The sequence below is a fragment of the Hipposideros armiger genome, unplaced genomic scaffold (genome assembly GCF_001890085.2).
Source record: "Hipposideros armiger isolate ML-2016 unplaced genomic scaffold, ASM189008v1 scaffold_11, whole genome shotgun sequence".
NCBI classification, from domain to species: Eukaryota; Metazoa; Chordata; class Mammalia; order Chiroptera; family Hipposideridae; genus Hipposideros; species Hipposideros armiger.
In genome coordinates, this window is record NW_017731361.1 from 1,595,263 (window position 1) to 1,611,696 (window position 16,434).

Below are 16,434 nucleotides of genomic sequence, written 5' to 3' on the forward strand. Positions count from 1 at the left end.
GAGGGAGACAAAGCGCCGGCCGTCGGCTTCGGGCCTTGGGAATCTTCCTGCGCTCGCTCCGCTCGCCGCAGGTAACTCTCTTCGCGCGGGCGTCGGCTCCCCAGACGGGCCAAGGGGCTCCTCAGGCGGGCGGGGCGCCGTCTCCTCTGCGACCCCGCCGGGAATCCGGCTCCCGACGGGCGCGGCTGCCTGCCCGCTTCCCCTGCGGGGCCCGGGGCCTGGGCCGCGGCCGGCCGGGCGGGGCCGGTGCTTCCTGGCGCTCGGGAAGTTGAGGGGCCGCGGTGGCTGGAGCCCAGCGAGCCGCAGGCCTGGCGCGGCCGCCGCGAACCTCTCGGGAAAGTTTCTCCCGGCTTCTAAACTTTGTTCAAGTGGACTCGGTGCGAGCGCCAGGCCCGCGCTCGGCCCCTTCCCTGCGGCGAGGAGCCTGCGCGCTGTTCCCGGTGCGGGAGTGTTCGGGAACTGATTTTTGCCAGGAAGTGATTGTAGTTTGTGGTCGCTCTGGTCGCATCCCACTCCCGCCACCGAAACTTCCCGGTCTGCTGGCCAGGACGTCGCTGAGCCCGCACACCCGCATTCCCGGGCCCGAGCGAATGTGAAAGTTTGAGCGCTCCCTTTCTCTGACACGGTCGGCTTGGGGGAAGGTGCGCCACACCCGTGTGGACTTTTGGCGTGTACCAAGTTAACCTTTGTTGTGAAATTACTCAGGTTTCTTGTGCTGGTTAACTGGACGCACTTACCTCGGATTAGTCCTAGTTGTCCGGACTGGCAATAGAGTCTTTTTTGTTGGTTTGTGCGTGCGTGCGTGTGAAGCACTTGCTGGAAAAAATGTTGACCGAATGCCTAACCGTGGCTTGGCAGGAATGGCTTCCCAGTAATGCAGGCAGCAGTTGGCTCACATCCAGGATTGACACCCTCTTTTGTCCTCCCGCGTCTTCGTAAAAAAAATTTTTTTTGGTGTTTTGTACAGAATTTACAATAATTTAGAAAAGATAAACTAGGTTAAGTCTCCAACTAAATTAAGGGCATTTCATAGTTATGTCGAAAGAAATAATGACATCATTGTATTGTTGCAACAGGAGAGGCATTTTGATGAGAGAATATTTTGTTGAGTAGCGATTTTTAAGACTATACAGGTATATGTTGCTTTAGGAAATTGAAGAAACAAATTTGTAAATCAGATTAATTAGGGTGTGTTATTTCGTTTTACAAGAGAAACGAGCAGATAAAGTATCCATAGTCTCCCTACTTATTTACCCTTCTTGGCTTTTTAAGTTAAATGATTTTTACTCTCTTTCTTAAGGGCCCATAGATGATTAAGATATGGTTTCTGCCCCTAAGAGCTTACAGTGTAAAAAAAAGGAAGGCACACACCCAGGACACCCAGGTGTAGTACAAGGCAGATTGCATTAAATGCCATAAAAGTACTACTGATGAGAAACTTGTGTGTGGGGCAAATCTTACATAACACTAATGGTGAGAGAAACTTGTGGAGGCACGGAGAGGGGTCTAGTTTTGTATGGATCAGGCCCGAAAGGCTTCCGGGAAGGGGTGGCATTTGAACTGTATGAAACATGAGTAGAGTTTTGTCAATGGAGGAAAGCATAAGAGGAGTTTGTGGAATTGTGGTATCGCTCTCTCCTGGTTTTCCTTATATTTTTGGCTGTTGCTCTTTTTTCTTTCTTTTTTTTTTTTTCCAGTCCACTCATAGCCAAGATTCTGTCAAATACATCTCAGTCTTTCATGCCACTGATGTGGCATTACCCTCACTCCCATGAGTAACATCTCATTCCATACAGTGACTTAGAGGTCAGGGTGCCTCCTTCCTCCAAGTCGAGAGTCACTTCTCAGCAGTCTCCCGGTCATCAAACTTATGTGCTAATGTCCAAGCTTCTGTTTTGAGTGCTGATGTCTTACCTGAGCCCATCATCACCTGTGCACCAAAAAGCTGCTTGGGTATCCTAAGGAGCTTCTCAAACTCAACATGCCCCAAATGAGATGCCCTTCTCTTCTGGAGAAAGTTACAACCAGAGGTGGAGATCAGCAGTAATTGGCAGGGCCCTGAAATTTCTTTGAGAAACTAACAATAGGATGAGACATGACAGACCGGGTTGTTGGGGGGTGGTGGTGTGTGTGCTGGTGAAGATCTGAACAAAGGGAACAGGGTCCTCTGCTTGTGTAAAGATCCTGAGACAGGAAAGAACTCCATTTGTTTATAGAGACCTAAGAGAAGACCTGTGTAGCCTGAATACTTTTGGGGTGGGGAGAGGCCTCACATGAGGTTGCTAGGAAACACCAGGTCACATGTTTGGATTTTATTCTAAGAAGCCATTGTAGGGAGTTTCATGATCTGATTTCCTTTTTAAGAAGATCATTCCTACTAGTGCTCACAAGGCTTGTGTTTGTGTACAAAGTGGAAGTAGGGAGTTGAGCTAAGAGATGGAGCAAAGGTGGTGGAGATGAAGGAGCTGTATTTTGGAGAAATGAGACAGGGCTTAAATATGGATTTAATGTAGGTGCCTAGGCTTATCTGTAACTTCTTTCCTCAGTGATGTACCCTGACCCCCGCCATCATTTGTATTCCGTCACTTTCATGATGAGCTCTTAGTCATATCTCAGGACTCAAGTTAGCACTTTTTTTTTCTGGTAGTAAACCTCTTCTCACCACGCTGTATACTTTATTGTACTGAACCTTATTATTGATGTCCCTGTTTGCCTTTCCTGCTACCAAGTGAGCCTGCGAGGTCCCTGAAGGCAGGGACAGATAGCCTTAACCTTTGGCATGGTTCCTGGCATGGAGGGCAAATTGAGTGGAGGAGGAAAAAGAATTTTTTGGCTGGAGCCTAGCTTGTGGGTGGAACTATGACAGATGAGGAAGCAGTCAGATTATGGAGGGCCTTGAATACCAAATTGCTGTTTTGGGCAAATTGAGAATCATCTCCATTCTGTTCTTCCGTTCTACCCAGATCCAATCAGAGATGAAATCTTCTCCATCCGGTCTTCATCTTACATAAATTCTTTTTCCATTTTCTGTGTTTTCACTCTAGTTTATTTTTGAACTATCGAAACTACTTGTAGTTCTCTTGATATTTGTTGTTGTCTTTTTCATATTTTTTCCTTTGCCTGGAGCACTTTTTCTCCCTCATCCATCTGACAAACTTGTTTATTCTTTAAAAACCTCCTTAGATGTCATGCCTCTTGGTTTTTTCTCGGATCTCAGTGCTTTTTGGGTGCCTTGTACAAATTCTGTGATTGCATCTTTCATACTGTTTGGTAAATATTTTTATGGATGACTTCCTCCCAGCTGAGAGTATTAAAGTATAACATATATGTTGAAAAGTGCTCAAATCTGAGTACTTGCTTAGTGAATTATTTGAGTGAATACCACCCATATCTGCCATCCAGATCAAGAAATAGAAAATTACCAGTACTCCAGGGACCCATTTTTGTCCCTTTCATTTCGTGCCCTTCCACTCCCTTCAGTTGTTAATCTGAGAATCCAGAACATTATGGTTGCTCAATAAGTGTTTGCCAAAGTTACTTGAATTTCTTCCTATCTTCCTCTCCACTGTTCAGTCTTTTACATATAAGCAAAACTCTCATTTGAGAGACTTACTGCTATCTCTTTGCTACCTTGGTCAGACTCTTAGATTGGCATTCAAGGCCTTCTACTTTCTGGCCCTAACTTCCTTTGTCAGCCTTATTTTCTACTGGTGTTGCTACATGTCCTCTGCATTTGTCAGGCCTCTGTACTGGGATGTTTCACCCTTCGCTGACACTAATGCTGTCCAGCTCATTCGTAACTGTAGGCATTGGGCATTGTTGCTGAAAGTGATCTTTAGTTTATCTGAAATTAAAAAATTTGCACCTGATTATGACAGTCTTACTCATATATACCCTGTTTTTTTTTTTCTTGTGGTAAAATATACCTCACAAAATTTACCGTTTTTTAACTATTTTTTGTGTGTATACTTCCATGGCATTAAGCACGTTCACATTGTTGTGCAACCATCACCACCACCCATATCTAGAACTTTTTTCATTTTTCCAAACTGAATCATTTCCCAGACTGAAAGTCATTAAACAATAACTCCCAATCCCCCTCCTCCAGCCCCCTGGTAACCACCTTTGTACTTTCTGACTCTTTGAATTTGACTACTGTAGGTACCTCAAATAAGTGGAAAAATACAGTATTTGTCCTTTTGTGATTGGCGTATTTTACTTAGCATAATACCTTTAAGGTTCACTCATGTTGTAGCATTTGTCAGAATTTCTTTTTAAGATTGAATAATATTCCTTTAACTGTTGATGGACATTTGGGTTGCTTCCAATTTTTGACTATTGTGAATAATGCTGCTATGAACACGGGTGTACAAATATGTGTTTGTGTTTCTGCTTTTAATTCTTCAAGGTATATACCCAAAAGTGGAATTGCTGGATTAGATGGTAAATTTATTTTTAATTTTTTAAGGAACTGCCATGTTGTTCTCCACAGTGGCTGTACCATTTTACATTTTTTGCCAGCAATATAAATAAGGGTTTCAATTTCTCCACATCCTCACGAACACTTATTTTCCATTTAAAAAAATTTTTATTTTTTAATATTTAACATTTTTATTTTAGGTTGCAAAAACAAAAACAAGCAAGCAAACAAACAACAAAAAACTTGAAATAGGCTTGTTAAATGATGAAAGTTCATCCTTTCCAGCGAAGCAGAAGGTAGACCAGTGCAGGTTATCCTCAAGGCCATGTCTATCCTGCTTCTCTGCTGCATGCACTCTGCCAGCCATAGTCTTGTTGAGCCATAGACTGGATTATTTTCGTCGTCTTCTTCACCTTCTTCATTATAATCATCATCATCATCTTCGGTAGCTTCTCTAGTAAAGTACAACACTGATTTTAGGATTATATGCTCACGTAAACAGTGACCATTTTCAAAGTCTGCAGTAAGGATAGCTTCAGCATCGTTACCAAGATCTCCACTCAGGAACTTCAGGAGGGGCAAAAAAATGAAAGAGTCATTGGAAACTGTTTTGGTCATGGTACGAACTGTCCCATGTCCCTTGTGTTTCTGCTTCTTTTTAATGGTTTTCAAAGGGGCATTGTTCCCTTTTTTTCCAATCTGTCTGGCACCCTATACAACCCATGATTTCTCGTTCATCGAAAGAATAGGGTCAGAATCATCTGGTTCCGACCTCATCCTCCATGTCTTTGTCAGCACCTCATTTGTGAAATATTTGCTGCGTTTAAAGGGAAATTCTAAGACAGAACTCATAGGCTGGCCAGTGTCTTGAGAACTTCACTTTAATACCTTTCAAGTGCTTCAGAATAGGTCCGTCCTGTTCCTGAACCATATCACTGAGCAAGTCAGCATTCTTACAGTCAGTCAAAGTTCAGGAATTCCCGTGGGGTCTTCTTTTTCCTCCTCCTTTTTCTCATCTTCAATCTTGGCCTTTTCTTTTAGCTCCTCCGAAATTTCATCTTCCTCATCTGGTTTCTATTGACCTTCTTTTGTAGGTTCATACATTGCATTAATGATCTCAAATTGCTTATCAAATAAAATAAAGGCTGATAGAGAACAGCATATTTTCTTTCAAGATCATGAACTTTCTCATAGAACTTGGCTTCTATCTGTGCACATTTAACTTGAAGGGTTTTGAGAACATTCACTCACCTTTTAACCACCCCAGGCAAGCTTTCAACATAACCTGTTGGTGTTTCCACCAGACCATAAAGTCTTCCTTGGGTGGCTGCAAGAATCTGAGGATTTTGCATCATCTGAACAGTCAGCTGACACGCTTTGATTTTTGTTTCTTCATCAGTTTCTTTTTCTTCTACTTCTTCAACATCATCCTAATCTTGATCAAGTTCAGACTGTTCTTTTTGTTGTCAATGTCTGCCATGTTGTACGAGCGACAAATATTGGTGGCTAGCAGCCGGAACCAGGAAGAAGGAGCAGGTAGGAGGAGCAGGAGGCAGTGCCATGAACAGATGGTGCTAAAAAAGCTTGTTTTTTTCCCCCCCCTTATGTAGTAGTCTAATGCATGTGAGGTGATAGTTCAGTGTGGTTTTGATTTGCATTTCTCTAATGATTAGTGATGTTGAGCATCTTTAATTTGGTTATTGGTCATTTATATTTTCCTTGAAGAAATTTCTATTTAAGGAAATAGAAATTCATTTTAATCGGATTTTTTTTTTTTAAGATTTTATTGGGGAATTGGGGGAGGGGAACAGTGTTGGGTATTGAGGAGGTGGACCAGCCAAGTTGTTGTTCTTCAGTCTTTGTTGTGGAGGGCGCCAGTTGCCATCTGGCTGCCTGTCGGCAGCTTGTGGCCTCTAAGCCAGCGGTTCTCAACCTGTGGGTCGCGACCCCTTTGGGGGTCGAACGACCCTTTCACAGGGGTCGCCTAAGACCATTGGAAAACAAAAAGATATTTACATTACAATTCATAACAGTAGCAAAATTACAGTTATAGAGTAGCAACGAAAATAATTTTATGGTTGGGGGTTACCACAACATGAGGAACTGTATTAAGGGGTTGCGGCATTAGGAAGGTTGAGAACCGCTGCTCTAAGCTCAAGGTGCTGTGTTCAATCTTAGTTGCGGGTGGGCATAGCCACCATCCCATGCGGGAGTCTTGTTGTTAAGAGTGCACACTCTATCCACTGAGCCACCCAGGCGGCAGCTCAGCTCAAGGTGCCGAGTTCAGTCTTAGTTGCAGATGTGCGTAGCCCACCATTTAACAGGTAAGCTCTTGTTACACCAGCTGAGCCATCCTGCCACCTTTGGTAGCTCAGTGACAGCTCAGCTTGGGTGCAGCATCACTGGTCCATGTGGGAATCGAACCGGCGGCCCTGTTGCCCAGAGCTCGTGCTCTTAAGCCAACTCTTAACCAACTAGCCACTCGGTGGGCCCAGATTGTTTTTTGTTGTTAAATTGTAGGAGTTCTTTATATATTCTGGATATTAATCCCTTTACCAGATACACGGTTTGCAAATATTTTCTCCCATTTTTTGGGTTGTCTTTTTACCCTGTTGATAGTGATGCACAGAAATTTTAAATTTTGATCAAGTCCAGTTTATTTTTTCTTTTGTTGCCTATGCTTTTGGTGTCATATCTAAGAAATCATCATCATATCCGGTGTCATGGAGCTTTTCTCGTGTGTGTGTGTGTATGTGTGTGTGTGTGTGTGTGTGTGTGTGTGTGTGTGTGTGTCCAGCGAAACTGTGGATACCTTGGGGACAGGAACTAAGTTACTATTATATATTATAGCCACTTTACCCTCCAGCACAGTGAGCAAACACATGGTAAGCGAGGAAAACCTGGGGAGAGAATTTTTTAAAATGTAATTCTTGAAAGGTCATAATAAACAATAAAGAGTTATGTGGTAGGGTGTCTGTTACCTGATGAATTATGATAATATGCTTTTTAGGAATTTTTAATCTTATGAGTCCCAGCTGAGAGTTTAGAGTTTGAACTTTGTCTTCTGTGTAATGAATAAGATGATTTATAAAGGATATTTATTTTAACTTCTAATGTGATAAAATGCTAATTCTTTCAATTATGGAGTATTGGACAGGGCATGTTTTTATCCATATTAAGTGGGTTGTCTTATGAATAAAACCAGTGAACTAGTTCAGTATTTAAATAGCATAAGTTGCTGATTTACCTTCCTTAAGATTCTTCTAGATCATAAATTCTTTTGCCAGATGCTGAGCTTCTTCAAGGCAGTTACATTCTTTTTTTTCTTCCTGTCTTCTGTGATATCTGACTCATTTCTAAACCCATAGCAGATACTATTCAGTGAACACTGAATTAGTTATAGTAGATGTATTTATGCAATATGTAGGATTGTGCCAGGTTGATATGGGTGGGGAGACATGGCTTTACATCCAGTTTATTAAAGTTTTTTTTATTTTTTAATCTCATATTTACGTCACCTAGAGATAAACACTTAACATTTTGACATATCCTCTAATATATTTTTCTAGGCATGTATATGAACTATATATAACTTTTTATATTTTTTAATTTTTTTTAATAGGTATGGTGATTTATTTATTTTTTATTTTTAGTGTCACTGGTCCTCATATGTGGGATCCGAACTGGGGCCTCTAGCATCCCAAGCCAGCTCCCAACCACCGCGCCACGCGGCCGGCCCAATATATATAACTTTTATAAAGACTATATTTTACTATATATGCTCTTTTGTAACCTACTGTTCACTGATCATAACTTGAACATTTCCACTAATAGTAATGTAAGATTAACCTTTATGTAACATTAAGGAAAAAGAAACACTGCCAAATAAACTAGGAATGCTGTCAATTGCAAGACATATCCGTATTTTAGAGACTTAAAAATGTGAAATGTCTATGCTTCAGAATTGATGAAATATGATTAATTGCACAATGCTAACATAGCGTATCAATGATCCCCTCCTATTGCATTATGTAGCTTCTTCAATCAGTTCTCTGTTGGACATTTAGTTTGCTTTCAGGGCTACTTTAGTTTGTAGCTAAATCTTTTGCCCATTCTTGATTACTTTTTTAGGATAACTTCTTACAATAGAAGTGGAATTCCTGGGGAAAAGGTTTGCTGCACTTTAAAAAAATTTTTATTGTGGTTAAATATACAGAACATACAATTTACCATTTTAACCATTTTCAAGTATTCAGTGGCATTAGGTACATTTACAATGTTGTGCAACCATCATCACTGTTCATTTTCAGAACTTTTGTCATCCTAAACAGGAACTGTGTACCCATTAAACAATAACTCCCCATCCTCCGTTCTCCCCAGCCCGTGGTATCCTCTAGTCTACTTTCTTTCTCTATGAATTTGCCCATACTAGGTACCTTATAAAAGTAGAATCAGATAATTTTCTTTTGTGTTTGGCTTATTGCACTTGGTATAATGTCTTTAAGGTTCATCTATGTTGAAGCTTGTGTCAAAATTCCCCCCCCCCCTTTTTTTTGTGTGGTATAATACACATAAAATTTACCATTTTGACCATTTTTAAGCATATGGTACAGTAGTTTTAAGTACATTGATATTGTTATGCAATTGTCACCACTATCCATCTCCAGAAGTCTTCATCTTGCAAAACTAAAACTACCTAATAAATGAGCCCTTGCCTCCTTCCCCGAGACCTTGGCAACCGCCATTCTGCTTTGTCTTTGACTGCTGTAGGGACCCCATATAAGTGGAATCATACAGTATTTGTCTTTTTGTGCCTGACTTATTTTACTTAGAATAATATTCCCAAGATTCATCTATGTTGTAGCATATGTGCGAATTTCCTTCCTTTCTAAGGCTGAACTATATTTTATTGTATATGTGCACACCACACTATGCTTATCCATTCATTTTTCGATGAACACTTGGATTGCAGTGTCGTAGTTAACTGTCAGTAATGCTGCTAGAACATGGGTGTACAAATACCTCTTTGAGACCCTGCTTTCAATTCTTTTGGGTGTATACCCAGAAATGGAATTGCTGGATTATGTGGTAAATGTGTTTTTAATTTTTTGAGGAGCTGCGATACTGTTTTCCACAGTGGCCATTACCATTTTACATTCCTACCAGCAGTGCACAATGGTTCCAATTTCTTCACATCCTTGCCAACACGTATTTTCTGTTTTTTGGTTTTTTTTTTATAATAGTCATTCTAATGAGTAGTTTTGACTTGCATTTCTCTAATGATTGGTAATGTTGAGTATATTTTTATGTGTTTATTGGCTATTTGTATATCTCTGGAGAAAGATCTTTTCAAATCCTTTGCACATCATCCGGTTGTTTGGTTTTTTGATTGTCGAGTTTTAGGAGTTCTCTATTCTGGATATTAATCCCTTATCACATATATGATTTGCAAATATTTTCTTCCATTCTCTGGGTTCCCTTTTTAGGCTGTTGATAATGTCCTTTGATAGTCATACATTTTTATTTTGGTGAAGTTCAGTATGTCTATTTTTTTCTTTGGTTACCTGTGTCATTGGTGTCATATCCAAGAAATCATTGCCAAATCCAATGTCATGTAACTTTTGCCCTATGTTTTCTTTTGAGAATTTTATGGTTTTAGCTCTTACATTTAGGTTTTTGATTCATTTTGAGTTAATTTTTGTATATGATACTAGGTAATGGTCTAACTTCATTCTTTTACATGTGACTTTGCAGTTTCCTCAGCACCATTTGTTGAACTGAAAAGACTGACCTTACATCATTGAATGATCTTGATACCCGTGGCAAAAATCACTTGACTATATATGTGAGCGTTTGTTTCTGGGCTCTATTCTATTGTGTTAGTCTCTATGTCTTTCCTTATGCCAACACCACACTGTTTTGATTACTGTAGTTAATTAAGTTGATGCTAAATTAGCTCTTGAAGCTAATAATATTTTGTACATTTATAGTCTGTGGTTTAGTTATATATACATGCTGTTGCGAAAGTAAAGGCATTTAACTTCTAAATCTTGATTGTGGAGGTGATTACACAACTGAGATTGTTGTCAAAACGCATAGAATAGTACACCAGAGTGAATTTTGCTGTGTATAAAAAGTGGAAAAAATGAAGTTAAAAATTAAGTTAATTCAAAAAATATATTTTTGCTCGTTTGTTTATATAAACAAATAGTGAAAAGTGTGAAATCAATTATTCTTTCTGCCTTCCCAGCTGAAGTCATTTTTTCTTCATGAGTGACTGCAAAGCCACACCCTTAGAAGTCTTAAAGGAATTTTGGTTATACTGTATATTTTGGAGGATTTAAGTCTTATAGTACCTTCTTTCTTCTCTTAAGAAAAAAGTTAAACACATGAGGCATCAATTCCTATAATTTGCCCAGGTGCTATGTGCTTGTGTCCAGACCTGGAGGGTGCAGCATGGTAGTCTGTGCAGCCCCCACATTGTGGGTGTGGGTTGAATGGGTGGAACATTGTGGGAAAGTGGACAGCCTGGCTTGACTTGCCCTATCTCATGCTGTTTGCTCACTTGCAAGAACACTATACTAAATTTATTCATTATTGAAAGTTCAAAGTGTGCAGAAATAACCACGCTTCAAAATAAAACTTTAACATTGCCCTTTCTCTGTTGGAGCCTCTAAATGTTCATTATTTTCTTCTTTAGTCTTTTTCATAACTATCAAACTTTTTCTTCTCCATGTACAAGCATGCCCCAACTCTACTTCTTCTAATGGAGCTTGAAATTAGCGTGCATTTCTATTTACTTGTTGATGGACTGTCATCTATCAACCCCACTTTTTGATTGGGATTTAATTTGTGCTTTTCCACTGGCTGCAAGTTTGGAGTAATGCATATAATGTAAATATAGTTCAAAAGGCGACTTCGAAGATTACTCTAAATATTTGTAACAAAGATTTGATCATTTGGAACAAGTATTATATGGGAAGTGTGTTTTAAAAATTTCTTGTTATCTGTTCCATGTTTCCATTATAGTAAAAGAAGAGAAGAAATTATATTATGGAAGTTATTAAAATTTTCATCTGTAAGAATTTTTAAAAAAAGACATCCAGGGCTTTACAGAAGAAAAATTTACCATTTGCATTAAAATTTTGTAATGAATAATTTAATCCAATTTAATCTTAGTGTTAAGCAACTAGTATTCTTTAATTGCTAATTTAAAGATTAGTTTTCCCCTGAATTGTATTAGTATTCCGTTTCATTATATTGAGCTGTGAATTTCCCTCATTTTCTTCTTCTGAGATTTTATTATTAAATATTGTCATAAATAAGTAAATTATCAATTGCATTTTGAAAATGTTTTATTGCTCTGGTTTATTTTGTTAGTATTTGACATTGTGAGTTGAAGATGCAAGTTGGAAAGCCTGGTTAATTATCAGGTTACATAATCTTGTACTGGTTTATTAGGTTAGACTGCTTACTATTCTTTTTTTTATTATTATTTATTTTCAGACTGTTCTTGAAACTTAAAAGTGCTGTCATAACTCAGAAAACTTAGTGTGGCCAATTCAAGTGACATGAGGATAGGAGCTTTTTTACTAGCCCATTTGCCCTGTGCAGCTCTGATACCTGCTTTCTTTCCAAGCAAAGATGCAATGTTACTATTCTCATGGTATACTGAATATTTCATAATGTTAAATATTTTAATATTAATCTGGACTCTTAATCATGGTTTGTGAAAAATGATAGTGCAGTGAATAAGGCAGAAGCTGAAAGGGTAAGTTACTATAACTGACTGAGTCAGTGTTCGTGGGGATTTTCTATTCTTGGGATATCTCTAAATTGGCAAAGGTTTTTCATAATCATCTGTTATCATTTTTTTGCTTCCTTGGACCTAGGGTCATCATGTTCTCAGAAAAGCTCTGGACTGACTTTGAAGTGTATCTTTAGAAACCTGCCATTTTGCAGAGAAGTGGCTAAGTGAAATGTGAGCTTGATACCTTGAGAGGAGGAGGGAAAACCCGAGGAAATGGAAGATGGCAACCCTTGAGGAGAAATTTAAGCTTCTTTAGGATCATTAAGACGAGTGAAAGATGGGATGTTTTCTGAGTATCTTTATTAAGTCGGGTCTAAGGCAGTATGTAGTTTGCTATTAACTGCAGTGGGAAGGGTTCAGTTAAATACTATACATTTATTATAAGTCTGCCTTTCAAAGCAGGTGCTGGGGAGATGTTAAGAATGTGTGAGTCACTACTGCTAACCTCAAGAAGTTTACAGGATAATGGAATTAGCCTTAGTAATATCACTGATATGTAAGCATCTATACCCATTTTTATTGATCTAAAACAAGAGAGACATTTCTTATTTTTTCCACATGTGTGAAACATTCGAACCAATTCAGTTAATCATTTATAGAATGCTATGAGATGAAAGTTGCCATGCTCAAAAAAGCCATGGTCCCGGTGCTCAGAGGAGCTCTCAGCTTCGCTGATGCAGTGCTCTGTGGCAAGTGCTGCAAGAGAGATGCTTGTAAAGTGCTGGGGGGACCAGAAAAGAGAGGACAGCTCTTTCTGTGGAAGCAGAGGACATTTGTGTGAGTCTTGAAGGAAGGTGGAAAAGCCTGGAAGGGCGTTTTGGGTAGAGCAAAGGGGTGTGTAAAGGTCTGGAGATGTGCATATGCTCTGGAGAAGGGCTGCATGCAGTGGTAGCAGATGCAGAGGCTGACAGCCTATCGCGGGTCACGTTTGTTTGTGGGAGTTTCAGCTTCATCTTGCCCATATGGAAACAATCCCAGGGTTTTTTTTTTTAGAAGCAAGTTGATCCTATGCCGATAACTGGGGCTTTCTCCGGAACGACTGGAAATGAGAAGACTCCTATGCAGCCTAAACCAGGACCTAGGCCAAGAGCTCTGAGAACAGAAAGGGTTAGTACAGTGAGGTATTTACTGAGGTGCAGAGCGGAGGGGAGGGCATAGGAGGGAAGGGCACCTAGAGTCTTCTTCTAGGGACTGAGTTTGGTGGAGCCTTGGGTCAGTGCACATGGGGAAGGCCATAGGGGAAACAGACTGGGAGGAAAAGGCTTGGTGTGGGGCCTGTGGAGTTTGGGGAACTCAGCTCTACAGTTGTGTGTGTAAGTCCTTCAGGTTGGGGAAATGCCACTCTGTTTAGGAAGGCACTGCTGACCACGCTTGGCCTTCACCATGGTAACTGTAAGAGGGGTTTGTTCCTTTGTCTTTGGTTTAATATTTCTTAAGTAACTATTATAAACAGTAAGAATAGTATGGGGCTAAAATATTTTTAAGTTAGGAAAGATAAAGTCCAAACCTCTAATGCTTTTCTAGATTTCTTTGCTTGTCTTTCAGCCTTGTCTTCTGTTATTTCTGTATCCATCTTCTAGTTTTCACTCATATTTGTGGTTCTTGGAAGGTGCTAAAGTTCTCCAGTGTCATTGTCCCTTTGCACAGCCTGAAACAGCTGTCCCCCACCCCCCATCCTGTGCATCAGATCTTCAGTGAGGACTCCCTGGTCCATTGGGGACCCCTCTGGGTGCTCCTCTTGTGCACTGATCGAGCACTTTACAACTTTATACTTTTTTTTGTGTTGTAACATTTTCCTGTCTAGACTGAGCGTTCCCCCCCACCAACTTTTTTTTTCTTTTTAAATCTTTAAATGTACAGAAAAGTGGAATGGGTAGTACAATGAGCACTTGATTCATCAATTCACTTAGATTCATCAGTTGTTAACATTTTCCAAGTTGCTCAATTACTCTATATAAACTTTTTTTCTGAGGCATTTGAGAGTAAACTGTAGTATCAGGGCACTTCACCTTTAAGTTCTTCAGCATGTAACTCCTAAGAATAATGACATTGCCTTTACAATAACTACAATATTACAGAAGAAATTTTACATTGATGTAGTAACATTATTTAATTCTATTTAAAGAGTGGTCTAAGAACCAGTGTCTGTTGTCCTGCAAGCTTGTGAAAAATGCAGTCTTACGTCGTACTTAGCCCTGCTGGATCAGAATTGGCCTTTTAACAAGATCCCCAGAAGTCCTGATCTCACGAACAGTCCAAATTCTTGTTAAACTCCACCAGTTTTCCCAGTGATGTCCTTTATCGTCTTTTTTAAACTCAAGAATCAATAAAAGATCATATACTGCATTTAGTTGTCAGGTTGAGTTTTGATTTCCAGTTCATTTTTTCCCCCTATTACATTGACATTTTTGAAGTAATTTAGGGCGAGTTTTGTAGATGTCCTACAGTTTGGATTTGTCAGTTCCCACTTTTGGCAAGAATACTGCATATGTGATGCTGTACCTTTCTCAGGGCATTGCAGTTGTCAGGTTGTTGTTCCCTGGTGGCGATGCTAAGTTTAAACACTGGATTAGTGGCGTCTGCCAATAGAGTGTTTAAAGGTACCTGTTTCCTTTTGTACTTAATCGCCAATTGCTGTGATGGTTGGGTAGGGGTTTCTAATTTTGGTCTCTGTGTCCCTAACACCTAGCAGTATCCTGGGACATGGTAACTAGTCAGTCATTGATGAATGAACGAATGAATGACAAACTAGGTCATCAATAGGTCATACTACAACACAAGTTTTAGAGACAATTATTGCTTGTTTTCTCATTTTCTCACACAGTCTGGGTAACTTCTTAGACTTTAGTCAGGTGCAGGCATCTTGTCTCCGGCTCTCCATGAAAAGTACAGTCCTCTTCTTCCTGTGGGCTTCTCAGCTGCATTCAAGTTCCTCTGCCTCTTAGTCTCATTGTTCTAAAACAAAACCTCTTTTCCCTTGTCTCTCTTTTTTCTTGTGCCTCCAGTCCAGATGCTGGTTTCCTCTTTGCTTTTCAGACCAGAGTCATCCAGTTTCTTATGGAAACAGGGACCTCCTGTGCATCCATAATCAGTTGTCTGTTATGAGGGCTTGGTGCAGCTTTCTGTTCAACACATCCATTGTTAATGGTCTCAACCACATGGGGTGGAGGCTAAGTAAACTGACTGAAATATTGGTCCACACTGAGGTCGCTTCAGCAGCACTGGACTTTTTGTTTGTTTGTTTGTTTCTTCTTCACTTGATCTCTCACCTCTTCTTGCCCTGTGCTCTAGCCACATTGGTCTTCTCTTTTTCTAAGTCCTAGAAGATGCAACCTTGTCCCTGTTAACTCTGCCTGCAGTGCTTTTCCCCTAGATGCTCACTTGACTGGCTCTTCCTTGACCTTCAGATTTCAGCTCAAATGTTATCAAGACAGAAGGGCCCAGGAAGGACCCTACTTAATTCCATGACCATTACCCTGCTTAGTTTTCTTCCTAGCACTGATGCTGTCATATTTGTTTATTTATGCCATTACGACAGTGTATGTTTTACAAAGGCAGAGTTTTTTGGTCTTGTTCTGGGCTGCCTGGAATAGTATTGATATGGAGAAGGCACTCATATTTGCTGATTGAGTGGCTAAATGGTTGACTGAAAAAAAATTTTTTTTTTTAGGTTTACCTTTTGTCCTTTGCTTAGTGTTTTTGGTAATCATTGTCTCCTGATGCTTGTGGCATGGTAGTTCTTTCGTTCAGCTATCCTTGTGTTTCCCCATTGCCCAAGAAAATAAAAAAGGAACAAAATGAGAGTGATTAAATGTTTTATTATGACTAAAAATAATTACAATCTTTAAAAATAATTATAATCATAATAAATAATTATAGTCTTTAAAAAATAATAAAGACCTAGCCAAATGTCTTTTTTCTCATAGATCTGTATACCTGGAAGGAGAGTGACTCTATCGTGTGCCATATAAGGGCCTGATACAAAATGTATTTGTTGGTATATGATGAGTTGATCACATACAATGGTGGTTTATGTAATCCAGGTACTCTGCAGCAGATGGGAAATTTTACTACTCTGATTATGTCTTGGCTCTTAGGTTTGACCAAAGCTAAGCATTTTTTTGGATGATGATGTTGTGCTTGTGATTAGAAAGAGATTACATTTTTTTTGGGAAAAAACCCCACAAGTTTTCTTTTTTTTTTT

At 39.6% G+C, this 16,434-nt stretch overlaps 1 protein-coding gene and 1 pseudogene across 1 annotated transcript in view; one reads left to right on the forward strand and one right to left on the reverse strand.

Moving 5' to 3' along the window:
* LOC109392625 (nucleosome assembly protein 1-like 1) overlaps window positions 1-5,900 on the reverse strand; it is a 7,896-nt pseudogene extending 1,996 nt beyond the window's left edge.
* Window positions 7-16,434, forward strand: part of CTNNA1 (catenin alpha 1) — a 179,697-nt gene continuing 163,269 nt past the window's right edge. The window contains exon 1 of the mRNA XM_019661933.1: window positions 7-71. The gene's annotated coding sequence lies outside the window, so the exon portion shown is untranslated. The remainder of the gene's footprint in view (window positions 72-16,434) is intronic.